The sequence below is a fragment of the Bison bison genome, unplaced genomic scaffold (genome assembly GCF_000754665.1).
Source record: "Bison bison bison isolate TAMUID 2011002044 unplaced genomic scaffold, Bison_UMD1.0 scf7180017864215, whole genome shotgun sequence".
Lineage (NCBI taxonomy): Eukaryota > Metazoa > Chordata > Mammalia > Artiodactyla > Bovidae > Bison > Bison bison.
The window spans coordinates 4,468,486-4,482,333 of record NW_011494787.1 but is presented as its reverse complement, the minus strand read 5'-3'; positions in this window follow the sequence as shown (position 1 = coordinate 4,482,333).

The following is a 13,848-nucleotide window of genomic DNA, read 5'->3' as shown; positions in this document are numbered from 1 at the left end:
CCCTCTTCTTTCCTTGCCTTCCGAATTTCCTTCGGACCCAGTGGTCAGACTCATGTGACTTGCTTTTTAACTCTCACTTCTATGTAGTAGAGTTAGGCTTGCAGGTCTTTTTAGAAGCCTTTCTTTTCCGTTCTGAATTGGAGCGGTTCTCCCAAACTCACGGCCCCCTTCCCCCCCCCCCCCGCCTCCCCTGTTACATTGGAGTATGATCCTTCGGATTTATTAACTATAAACCTAAACATAAACCTATATGTATGATCCCAGCTATAGACTTTAAACTTACGTTCTCATGCAATTTTTACTGCCAATAGTAGATATATTGACCTAACACCACACTAGACAATTGTGGTTAACTTAAGTTTGCATAAAAAAGGACAGTTGCTTACTTATTAACAAAGTACAGATTTCTTGAATAAACATTTCTGTGAGTAACATGGATTCTGAAGCATATTTGTACCTTTGCTTTTTCTTAAAAAAACCAAGCAAGCGAAAAAGCAAACCTGCTTTTTGAAGGATCAACAGGCTGGCACACACTCTAATCACCTTGACTTTTTCCTCCTACACAGCACACATATTTAATATAGTACAGAGTAGCTATATGGGATACATTTATTGTTTCTCCTTTTTTAATGAAGTACTTTAAAAGTATTTGTTACAAAATAAGCAAAATACCTTGTAATCATTGCACTTCTGAAACCAGGAAAAGTACCTGGTCTCAGGAACAGTGTAAAGAAGAACTTACTCTCATATTTTGCTCTAATCTAAGCAGTATGAGTTTTTTTATACACAGGTATTACATTCTCTATATATTTAAACGTTTTATAAAGTCCAGACAAGCCTGCCGCCCAGAACATTCCTTAGTATAAAAGCACCCCATTGTAGCGATTTAAGGGCAGCATAGGATTGAAATAATTATTTAAAATTCTTTTTTTTTTTTTAATGTTCCGTGTAGTATGTGGGATCCTAGTTCCCCAACCCCAACCAGGGGTCAGACTCATGCCCCTTGCATTGGATGTGTGGAGTCAACCACTGGACCGCCAGGGAAGTCCCTGGAATAATTACTTTCTAAGTTAGTTGTCTGTGGGACAACGTGGAAATAAAATTCTAAAGTTGCCGATGGTGCAGTCAGTGAAACAGTCAGGTAAGAGAAATTGATGGGCTTTTTTCAGAGTTTAGCATTGTCAACAAGAGAAAAGAAGCTCTAAGAAAACAGAACGTTTAACTCATTAGATAAGCTTCAACAGGCAGTCAGCTCGAAACTGTAGCTTATAAACAGGGACTTAATCAAACTTGAGTCTTTTTTTTTTTTTTTAAGATTTATTTATTTATTTTATTTTTTAGCTGTGGTAGGTCTTCATTGCGCACAGACTTACTCTAGTTGTGGCTAGTGGGGGGCTACTCTTTGCTGGGGTGCCTGGGCTTCTCATTGTGGTGGCTTCTCTTGTTGCAGAGCGTGGGCTCTGGGGTGCGTGAACTTCCATAGCTGTGGTGCATTGGCTTAGTTCCTCCGAGGCGTGTGGGGTCTTCCCAGACCAGAGATCAAACCTATGTTCCCTGCACTGGCAGGTGGATTCTTAACCCCTGGACCACAGGGAAGCTTCCAATTGGGTCTTAACCATATCTGTCATGCCTTACCTTTCTACCCTCTGACCCAGTGGTTCTCAGTCTGGACTGTATAGTAGAATCATTTTATGTGCTTTTACATTTTAATACCCAGGCTGCTTGTGTCAGAGATTCTCTTACTTTTGACATGGGGTGAACCTCAGCCATAGGTGTAGTCTTTAAAGGGCCCCAGGTGTTTCCACTTAGCTTTAAGGGTTGAGAACTACTATGTGTCTAAAAAGTGTCCAATCTAATAAACTTGTGTTGTAGGCTCTTCTAAATCAGGCCTGCACTCACTTGTCCAGCTTTCCCCCCACTGCTTCCCAACATGAGCCTCCTCGTGGTCCCACACATCAGCAGTTCAGATCCTGGCTTTTGTTAGTGATGTTGGTCTTTCTCAGCATAGGGATGCCCCCCTGAGCTCCCTCTCCAGTGACCGTAGTTCTGACTCTACTTTAATGAAGGTTTTCCTGGACAGCCCTCTCTAATTCTTTAGTGATTGGCTCCCTTTGAACTTTTCAGCCACATATTGATTAAGAGACTCCCTTTATGCTTATATCATCTGGTAGTTAAACTTCTTTTGTGTTTGTGTTTCATTATTCTTAAACTTGATGACAAGGAGTGTTTTATTGTTTGCTCTTCTACAGCAGTTTGCTTTGAGTCAGATTGATTTGCTTTGAAACCTCCCCAATGCAGCTTGCAGCCGTAGTTTCCGGTTTGATTCCATTCTGAATGTTTCTGTGTTGGTACCTTCCTCACACCTTAATTCACATCAGAATTCATGTATGTCAGTTTCTTCCATGTCTTTTCCTGACTTCTTCAGTAAGTTGATTTTTTCTCTTCTGTGGTCCCAATAACAGCTTGTACTTATTTCTCTGTTAACACCAATCACATTGCCCCTGAGTATGTGTTTATCCACCTTCTCTATGAGCCTGCTACCCCTGGAGCACCCACATTGAGGGCTCCAGAGGGTATAATTCACACTGTATTCTTGCATACCATTGCAACATGGTAGAGATAGAACCCCACCAACATAGCAACTGTGTTCTCTCATCTTTGTACTTTTGGGACCTAAAGTAGCACTAATTATTAGTAGGCATTCAAAAAATGTTTGTTAAATGAGTAAATGACTGTTGTGTTATATATTATGTGAAGATAGCCATATGCATCTTTAGCATAGGTTGATTTGGCATTAATTGATTTCACCATTAAATATTCTTTATGTCCTATACTACTATTATGGATTTGTTAAGGATTAATGGAATTTAAGTAATTGTGGTTATAATGAATCCCTTAAACATATAATCTTCCTTCCAATATGCGTGGAGATATATACTTTGAGTCTTTGAACTCTGGAAGTTGACTCTTGTTATCCATAAAATATTTGTGTAATGCTAAAAGAAAAGCTGTTAACTGTCCAATTAGATAATTTTTCTTTTTCTCATTAAGTTTTCCATATGGGTACAATTGCACTACTTTAGAAGGCCAGATCTTTTAATTAGATCAGTAGGGGATGATAAGTTGTTCCTATTAATGTGCTAATACTGGGTTTTTAATTCAGTTCATGAAGTATTTATTGAGTGTTTACCATGTGCCCAATACTCTTAGGTATTAAAGAGAATATAAAAGTAGTAAATGGTCTGGACTCAGCTCTTAAGACGTTTTTAGACTTATTGGGAGGATTGGGGAACATCATATCAAATAAGGGACTGAACACAGTATTCATTAGCTAATTTAAAATATGTACTCAAAATTGATGTTGCAGTGATGAATACCATGGAAAATTAAGAGAAAGATCAGATATTCTTTCAATCGACATTTATCACCCCCATACTGAGTACTAATTGTTAAGGATACAAATGTGGAAGCTTTGGTTTCTACCATTTAGAAGTTTATAATCTACTGGGAATACCCAATAAAAATATAGAGTGTATTTCCTCTTAACACTTTGTGGAGTGACAGGTACAAAGGCATGGAAATGAGAGAGGGCTTTTCTTGATTAAGGAGCTGCAAGTAGATTGTTGTGGTGGAAAAGTGGTATGTTAAAGGGCATGGACTTTGAGTCAGACACGTGTGGTTTGCAAACTCTTCTTCCTGAGAGATCTGAGCCTTCACAGACCTTGTCTGTGTGATGTGGCAGTAGCGTGGTGACTTCGCTGCCAGTGTTAGTGAAAAGCGGTACCTCCAGGGTCAGTCAGTTCCCACCTGTGCTCCTTGTGACTTCCCTTTTGTCTATTAGCTGGCTGCACGAGGAGCCTCAGACAGTCTTCCCTCCAAATTAATGAAGCCATTATTGGGTCCCTTGGCAAAAACATTCTCCCTTTAGCTTCTATAATTTCTTGAGCAGCAGATATCCATAGTGAAGGGGACAGGGAGAAGAAATTTGTAGTGTAACCATGAGAAAGTGAAAGTGAAGTCGCTCAGTCATGTCCGACTCTTTGCGACCCCATGGACTGTAGCCCACCAGGCTCCTCCGTCCGTGGGATTCTCCAGGCAAGAATACTGGAGTGGGTTGCCATTTCATTCTCCAGGGGATCTTCCCAACCCAGGGATCGAACCCATCTCCTGCATTGCAGGCAGACGCTTTTAACCTATGAGCCACCAGGGAAGCCTGTAACCATGAGAGGTACCACTTCTACCTCTACTTCAGTTGCAGTATAAATTTCTGTTTGGTTGTGAGCAACAGAAATTGCTTTTGGCTAACTTAAGTGCAAAAGGGGGATTTATGGATAGATACTGGGTAAGCACACAGAAGTGGAAGGAAAGTCAAATAATGAAGCCTTGGGAAGACCAGAGGAAGCAGCTTCTAGGATCACATGGGCCTATGGGGCTAACTCAGCCTCAGCCAGTTGCCCTCCTTGCACTCCTGTTGGTCAGCCCCATGCCCATCCCAGGGGTGAACCCACTTTTAATAGTCATATCAGATCTCAGTAGCGAGACAGAGAAGCTCTCCAAAGGACAAGCGAGGTAGTATTGCCAGAAGGCCCCAAAGAAGACATTTCCTACAGAGTTCATAGGATTTGGCCATGTGGAGGTCTTGATGTGTGAGCTTGATGTAAACAGTTTTTGGAATAAAAGCCAGATAACAGGGAGTTGAAGAGCAAATAGCAAGTGAGGAAGAAGGGACCCTGAGTATAAACTGCTTGTTCAAGGAGCCTGATGGTGAGGAGGGAGAAAAGAATAGGAATACCTAGAATCTGTGGCAAGGTCAGAAAGATAAAAAAGAATTTTAAAAACCTTTAAATGGGAAAGAATGAATGTATTTAATGTTAAAGCACTAGTAAAGAAGAAGAGATTAATAATATATGAAAGATAAGATATATTTTTGTAACAAGATTGCTAAGAAGTGGGAGTGATAGAGTCCAGAATAAAGGTAGAAGGTGAAATGTTAGCTGGAAATATTAGGGAAGGTTTTATAGAAGAAGACAGATTTCACTGGGCTTTAAAGAGTTAATCCGGTTTGGATAAGCAGAGTAAAACGGAGAGGTTATGCCAGTGGGAAAATAGTATAAACTTAGCAAAAAGTAAACTAACTGGTAAGGAGCACAGGGAAGAACCTATGTGAAGTGGGGAGGAGGGAAGAGTTGATGACGTGATCAAATGTATAACCCTGCTCCTCTGTGTGTTATACTAGGAGATGTGGATGAGCAAGCCTGGCCAGAAAAGACGGCAGTGTGAAGTAGGGTCAGGAAAGGCAGGACCCAAGAGTTTGGATTTGATGCAGTAGATATGGGGAAATGGTACTGTCGACTCTGGAGCAGGAGAGGCAGGCACATGATGGGTTGCAGTGCAACAGAGACATTGGAGTATAAAACCACTGAAGGATAGGGAAAGACTGGGAGCAAAAGACCGTTAAGTCCCAGACCTGTGTAAAACGGAGACTACTCTACGGCGGTAACAAACATTAGGAGATGAACATTGTAAACAAATTGATAGGATTCAGTGAGAAGATCTGAAGGTCATTTTGGGCTTTAAAGCAGGTTAAAATTTTGGTGGTGTTGATAAAATGGAGATTGGAAGTAGTTCTCTTAAGAGGCAAGGCCATTTTGACATGTTGCAAACAGACTCTGGTTTATTGCTTCGAAATAAATTGTTCTGAAGAGTGTTTTGCCTAACCAAAGATTTGGAATAAGAAGATCAGAATTGAAATGTTAGCTGTACTATAAAAACATAGCAGCTTTTATACAGAAAGAAATTGAAACTTTGTAGGGAAAAAGCAAATAGGAAAAAACATTCATCCTTGGAAGTCAAAATGAGAGAAAGACAGGATTCATGTTAGAGAAAGATGATGCATAATTGGAGAGAGGAAAACAGTGTGGGAGAGAGAATTTCAAGCAAAAGGAGAGGTCAACAACCTCATATCCTGCAGAGAGGAGAAGGCCTCTGGCTTGTTGAAAAATAGTCCCTGACCTCTAAGAAAGTAGTTTTGATGGGCAGGAGCAGTCAGAAGGCATACCACCATGGAGTTTAGAAGAGATTGGCCAGTGAAAGAAAGCTGAGTAGTTTCATAGAAATAGGAGGAGAGAAACAGAATGATAAATAGAAAAAGCAGTAAATGCTTGTTTAATATGAAGAAGCAAGAGAGAAATGGTTAAGGAGGGAATATAGTACTAAAGTTGAGCTATTTCAAATCCTGGAAGATGATGCTGTGAAAGTGCTGCACTCAATATGCCAGCAAATTTGGAAAACTCAGCAATGGCCACAGGACTGGAAAAAAGGTCAGTTTTCATTCCAATCCCAAAGAAAGGCAATGCCAAAGAATGCTCAAGCTACCACACAGTTGCACTTATCTCACACGCTAGTAAAGTAATGCTCAAAATTCTCCAAGCCAGGCTTCAACAATACATGAACTGTGAACTTCAGATGTTCAAGCTGGTTTTAGAAAAGGCAGAGGAACCAGAGATCAAATTGGCAACATCCGCTGGATCATGGAAAAAGCAAGAGAGTTCCAGAAAAACATCTATTTCTGCTTTATTGACTATGCCAAAGCCTTTGACTGTGTGGATCACAATAGACTGTGGAAAATTCTTCAAGAGATGGGAATACCAGACCACCTGACCTGTCTCTTGAGAAACCTGTAGGCAGGTCAGGAAGCAACAGTTAGAACTGGACATGGAACAACAGATTGGTTCCAAATAGGAAAAGGAGTTCGTCAAGGCTGTATATTGTCACCCTGTTTATTTAACTTCTGTGCAGAGTACATCATGAGAAACACTGGACTGGAAGAAGCACAAGCTGGAATCAAGATTGCCAGGAGAAATATCAGTAACCTCAGATATGCAGATGACACCACCCTTATGGCAGAAAGTGAAGAGGAACTAAAAAGCCTCTTGATGGAAGAGGAGAGTGAAAAAGTTGGCTTAAAGCTCAACATTCAGAAAACGAAGATCATGGCATCTGGTCCCATCACTTCATGGCAAATAGTTAGGGAAACAGTGGAAACAGTGTCAGACTTGATTTTTTGGGGCTCCAAAATCACTGCAGATGGTGACTGCAGCCATGAAATTAAAAGACACTTACTCCTTGGAAGGAAAGTTATGACCAACCTAGATAGCATATTCAAAAGCAGAGACATTACTTTGCCAATAAAGGTCCGTGTAGTCAAGGCTATAGTTTTTCCAGTGGTCATATATGGATGTGAGAGTTGGACTGTGAAGAAAGCTAAGCACTGAAGAATTGATGCTTTTGAACTGTGGTGTTGGAGAAGACTCTTGAGAGTCCCTTGGACTGCAAGGAGATCCAACCAGTACATTCTAAAGGAGATCAGTCCTGGGTGTTCTTTGGAAGTACTGATGCTAAAGCTGAAACTCCAGTACTTTGGCCACCTCATGCTAAGAGTTGACTCATTAGAAAAGACTCTGATGCTGGGAGGGACTGGGGGCAGGAGGAGAAGGGGATGACAGAGGATGAGATGGCTGGATGGCATCACTGACTTGATGGATATGAGTTTGAGTGAACTCCAGGAGTTGGTGATGGACAGGGAGGCCTGGCATGCTGCAATTCATGGGGTCGCAAAGAGTCGGACACAACTGAGCGACTGAACTGAACTGAACTGAACTGAAGTGATACTACTAAAGAGGAAAGAAGTATGGAATTTCTCTCCACAGATGATGGAGTTAGCTTTAGGATGCTCTGGTAAGCTGAACGGACAGATGTGTAGATTGAGGTCTGTTACGATAAATGTAGGATCTAGTTAAGGAACTTGAACCAGATGACCTTTATCTTCCCAGTGAATTAGGGGGAAAATGGAAGAAGGGCAATTAAGGTGTCTTGATCTCTTGCTCTGTACCAGATTACTTTGCTTGATCCATTCCATGTGTTATCATGTAAACTCTTAACAGTTCTTTGAGGGATTTGTGATAATCTGCCAGTTTTAAATTGAGGGTGCTAAGACTTCAATGAATACTAATTTTTACATATTTAAATTTTTATTTCTTTGGCTTCGCTGGATCATAGTTGTGGCATGTGGTATCTTTAGTTGCAGCATACCAACTCTTAGTTGTGGCTTGTGGGATCCAGTTCCCTGACCAGGGATCGAACCGTGGCCCCCTGCATTGGGATCATGGAGTCTTACCCACTGGGCCACCAGGGAAGTCTTAAATTTTTCTCTCTCTTTTTTTTTTTTGGCTGCACTACAAAGCACATGGGATCTTTGTTACCCTACCAGGGATCCAACCTGTGCCCCCTGCAGTGGAAGGACGAAGTCTTAACCACCGGACCAAGGAAGTCCCTTGAATACTTATTTTAAAAACCAAATAGCTAGTGAATGTCAACTTTGAGATATGATCCTTGGTCTGATATCAAAGGGTAGTCTCATTACCCTCTACCATTCATTCATTAACATGAGGTGAAAAGTATCGGGGCCTTGAGAGCATCTGTGTTACTGACTACAGTGGCTGTGTCTCAGAAGCATTTGAGGGGCTTTAAAAAGTTCCTGTACTTTATCCCTGTCACTCATTCCTTTATCAGCTTACTCCTTGATTATCCACTATATTAATCAGGGCTCTCCAGAAAAATAATAGGATGTATGTCACAAGATGAGTCTGGAGCATCATACAGTGCCAAAAAATAGGGAAGTACTACAAAGCAGGAAAGGAGGAAGGGGAAGGGCATGGAAAAAGAACACTGGAGTGCCCAATGGCCAAAGTTTGAACAGTTTGACCAACAAAATAGCTATAGCATTAAATTTTGACCCAAAGAATAAAATAAATATCCTGAGTTCATAATGATACAAGTAAATGATTGAATAAACAATTGAGAGAGAGGAGAGAAATCTCCTTCATAGAAGAATTCTGAAAAACGTGTATTTAGATATGTCTTCTCCAAGAGATGGAGATTTATTCCCCTCTCTTTGAGTTTGGACTCGTCTTAGTAGTATTCACTTTCATAGAGACTATGAAAGGAAATATAGTAGCATTACTGTAACTACTTGAGTAGTGTTAACAAGAAATTTGAGGAGGACAATTGGTGGGGATGACTACTGCTTTTACAACTTAAATTCTTCAGAATGATTTGAGTAGTCTAATATAAGGATGTTTTATTGTATAATGAAAAAAAATCTAGTTAAGTAGCACCAAGAATAAGAAAAATGGGAGAAAAAGAACACATCCTTATTAGTGTTGAAAAGCTGGGAACGGTGTCATCTAAGGATCAGAAACATTGAGGACTTTATGAAAAATGAAAAGCACATAGGAGCAGTTTCATGATAAAAGCATACAGCATTGAGAAGTCTGCAAACCAGTATAGACTTGAAGGGGGAAAAGCTAGAAAAGTGAGTTTCCCAATACAATTCTGGAAAACTCCAAAGTGCAGAGACAGAAAAGTTGAGGTTGGTTGTCTTAGCCCATGTTGGTTGTTTTAACAACATACCGTAGACTGGATGACTTACAAACAACAGAAACATTTCTCACAGTGTTGGAGGCTGGGAGTCCAGATCAGGGTGCCAACATGGTTGGATTCTGGTGAAGGCCTTTTTCCGGGTTCAGACTGCCTTCTTGCTGCAGCCTCACAAGGTGGAAGGGGCAAGCGAGTTCTCTGGGCCTTCTTTCATAAGGGCACCAGTCTCATTCTTCTAAAGGTTGCACCTCTTAATGACATCACCTTAGGGATTAGGAGGTCAACATATGAGTTGGGGTGGGGGGATGCAAATATTCAGATGATAATAGCGGTCAAAAGGTAATTACTAGATTTTGTAACTGTATTAGGACTAATTAGAATAGCTAATAACAATGTTTACTTCTGGACTAACCTACTAGAACTTATTTATATAAATTAGGTGTATCCCCATTGGGCTTGAGGGCCAGAGAGAGAATCAGGATTATATCTCAGAGGACTTCTAATTGCCACTGTGAAATGTGGTGCTCCTCTCTTCACAAGTTACCCACCTAGCTGCTCCCCTCCATCTCTGTATGACACTCTTGACAGGCAGAACTCTCATTATCAGCATACATGTTCATGATGCAGAGAAGAGTGATATTCACACGTATTAAAGCAGTGGTTCTAAGAGGTGGATGACCATTAAAATCACCTAGGTCATTTTTTTAATTTAAAGGTGATTTCTACAGTGCATCCAGAGCTGAGAACCACTTTGCTGGGGAAACCAACTTTAGCAATCAGTTCAGTTAACTGAGACTCACTAAATATTTAAGGAAAATCAAGAGGGTGAAAGAGGGACACCAAACTGAACAAACAGAGGGATTGATTTTGGGGGAAACAAATTGAACATAATAGATAATATTTGTTGTTTTAAAACATCCTCAAAGATTTTAGGGAATATAGTTTCCATAAAATAGCAATGGGGCGCTATAAAAGAGAAATAAGAACAAGAAAGTTTTTGGAAGTTGAAAACATATTTTCTGTGATAAAAAAATTTAATAGCACATTGAACAGCAGCATGGTTGTAATAGATTGAATGAATTAATGAACTGGAAGATGAGACCTAAGGAATTCTTCTGAAATATGGTACAGAAGAACAAAGAAGAAAATTTTAAGTTGTTAGACATGAAATACGTATCTAGAAGCAGAACTAACACCTTAAGCTAAAGTTCTGCACAATTTCAGTTAAGTCTTTGTCAGAGGGAAGATGGTGGACATTTGGTGGGTAAGAATTAATGTCACAACTTCTGTATTGATAGAAGAGACTATAGATACTGTTCTTTAATATGAAGAAAATATATTTAAATTCAGTACTAGTATATCTTAAGTTATCGATATGTGATTCCTCTGCTGTTGGCTTTATTCTCTAAGCTTTGCTTTTCTTTGTGTGTAAATTTCATCCTCAGACTGGCTTCCCTCTTTTGGAAGATGTCTGCAAGTGCAGTGTTTGGAATCACATCCTTTTTCTTTATAGTGGAAGGAGTGAGAGTATAACTACCTGCTTCATCAAAGGAAAGTCCTGAGCTTTGCTTTGATTGGATCAGTTGGAGACCATTCGAGTCAGAAAAAAAAAGATTTGCCAAGACCTGCCAAGGCCTACTACTGAAGTACAATGACTGGGCTGGGGAGGGGAACATACTTCAGTGAAAATCGAGGAAGTTCATGAAACGAACAGGAAAAATGTATAACAAGTGTCCATACAGTATGTTTCTTAAAATTGTTAAGGGCATTTATGAATAGAATAGATATAAAAGGAAAGACGATATTGAGGAAAATGAAGAAAAACAAAAAATCAGCCAAGGAAAAGTAAAAAGATAGTGGAGGAGGGAAGAGAAAAAAGCAAAATATTGTAGCAATGCAATATATTCTCTCTCTCTTTTTAAAGGCTCTTGAATTATATAGAAACAAATCTTCAGATTTGTGTTATTTCAGGCAAACAGGAACAAAATAATGCAGAAAAATTAAAATAATATAAACACATACACACTCCAGCAAATGTTGAATGGAAGAAAATGCATAATAATTTGTTATCAGACAAAGTTTAATTCCACACAACAAACATTTAATTGAAAAATAATTGATAAAACTTTATATACCTAAGGAGCTAAAAATACATACTTTTCTCAAATACTCATCTAACACATAACAAAAATATGTCATGTAACAGGGCTACACAGGAAATCTCAAATTCTGAAAATTAAAAATTAGTTATTGCCAGTCATAATGCAAGGAAACAGACAGACATACAGACACACACACACACACACACACTCTTAACAAAAGGAGAACCAAAAAAGAAGAAATATAACTCCTTGGAAAGCTTTTTACTTTAACTCAGTTTGAAGAGGGTATAAAAGTTGAAATTATAAGGAAGGAAAATTCCAGATAATAAAAACAAGCAAATTCTGGAAAAATAAATATAAATGATTCATAACATGTGAAATGATATTCAGCCTCACTAGTCCTCAAGGAGATGCAGGTTAAGCAATAATAATATTTTTTTGTTGCTTTGAATTTAAAAACTTAAAAGATGTTGATTGTAGCCTTTTTTTGGTCAGCATTGTTTTTAATAGCAAACCAAGTGAAACAAAATCCAGAAATAAAAAAGGAAGAAGGATAAAGAGTGTTAATCAATGGGTAACAGCTAAATAAATGATAGCTCATCCATGCTACACAATGCTATGCAGGTATTAAAAAGAGTAAGTTAAATTAAAAAGATGTCCATAGTGTATTTCTAAATTAAAATAAAGCATATTTCAGAGTGACATAGAACATGATTAAATTTTTATAAAAAATTATGTGCGTATGATAAGATATATATGTAAATGTACACCTGTGGAAAGAGCAAGAAAATTGATGTCAAATTGATTACCAGTTGGTAGAGGGTAGAATGAATAGGTTGTACTGGGGACTTTAATTTTCTTCCTTGGAAAAAGGGATGTGGTTAGAGGTAATTTTTTTGTCTTTTTGTTTTTCAGTATAGCAAAGAGTCAGACCTGACTGAGCGACTAACACCTTATTTGGATAGTATTTTAAAAAATTATTTAAAATTTAACTGAAACTATATAAACTATTTAGGAATTAGTAACTTGAAAACACTACATATCAAAATTTACAGGCTATGGACAAAGTTGTACCTTGAGGAGATATTATAGTCTTAAATGCATTTATTAGAAAGATAAAAATTAGTTCATAATGCATACATGTGGCAAAAATTAAAATTGCATATGAAATATCCCATGTATCCTGTCTCCCATTTCCCTTGTGCAGTCCTTCCAGAGAAATTCTGTGCATCATTGACTAGCTGTGCATCATTTACATGTTCTTCTCTCCATCCCTAAGGATACATATATACAAGTTTATTTGTAAATACATACATACATTAATTAATTAATTTGCTAGGGCTGCCACAACAAAATACCTAGGCTGAAGGGCTTAAATAAGAAAAATTAATTTTCTTAAAGTTCCTGAGGCTCAAAGTCCAGAATCAAGGTATCAGCAGGTTTACCTTTTTCTGAAGCCTCTTCTTGGCTTGGAGGTGGTTGCTTTCCCACTGTGTCCTCACGTGGTCAACTCTATGTCTTTGTGGTCTGTGTTCTAATTTCCTTGTCTTGTGAGGACACCAGTCATCTTGGGTGAGGGTCCATCCTAACAACACCATTTTAACTTAACTACCTCTTTCAAGGTTCTGTTTTCAAATACAGTCACATTCTGAAGTATTGGCCATTAGGACTTCAACATGTGAATTTGGGGGAGATACGATATAGCACATACAAATACATAAATTCATATATTTGACTATCAGTACATATAACTGCATTGTACAGGTGGAACTATTAGGTTGAACCACCTGAAACTGCAGTTTCTAGAGGCAGAAAGTATGAAATATGGGCAATTTCAGGTGGTTCTATATGATCCTGTGATATATTTAATCAGTTTTCTTTTGATGAGCCTTTCCTTGTCTTTTGCTACTTGAATATCCTTGAATGAATATCTGCCGGCACATACATGAATATACTTGTAGGTAAATTTCTAGGAGTTGTTGCATTAAAGAGTTATGTGTTTCTGTGAACCAGATGTGGGTCCATATTATGTCAGGAGGGAGTTGGTCTGGGCACTGAGCCACAGGCCTTCCAGACAGGACAAAGACACCTCAGCGAAAGAGATGGGAGCTGTAAGGACAGAGACAGAAGTTGGGGGGTGAGCAGAGTGCAAGAGATTGTGTGGTGGGAGGCATTATTCACAATAAAGGAACTGTACTGATGTATTCCCAGTGGATTGTTTTGTAACTAGAAATGACTAGACGATTTTTATTATGTAGTTGTGACCAGTAAAGTCATGGCATCTGCCCTAATTTTTATCCAAGGAGTA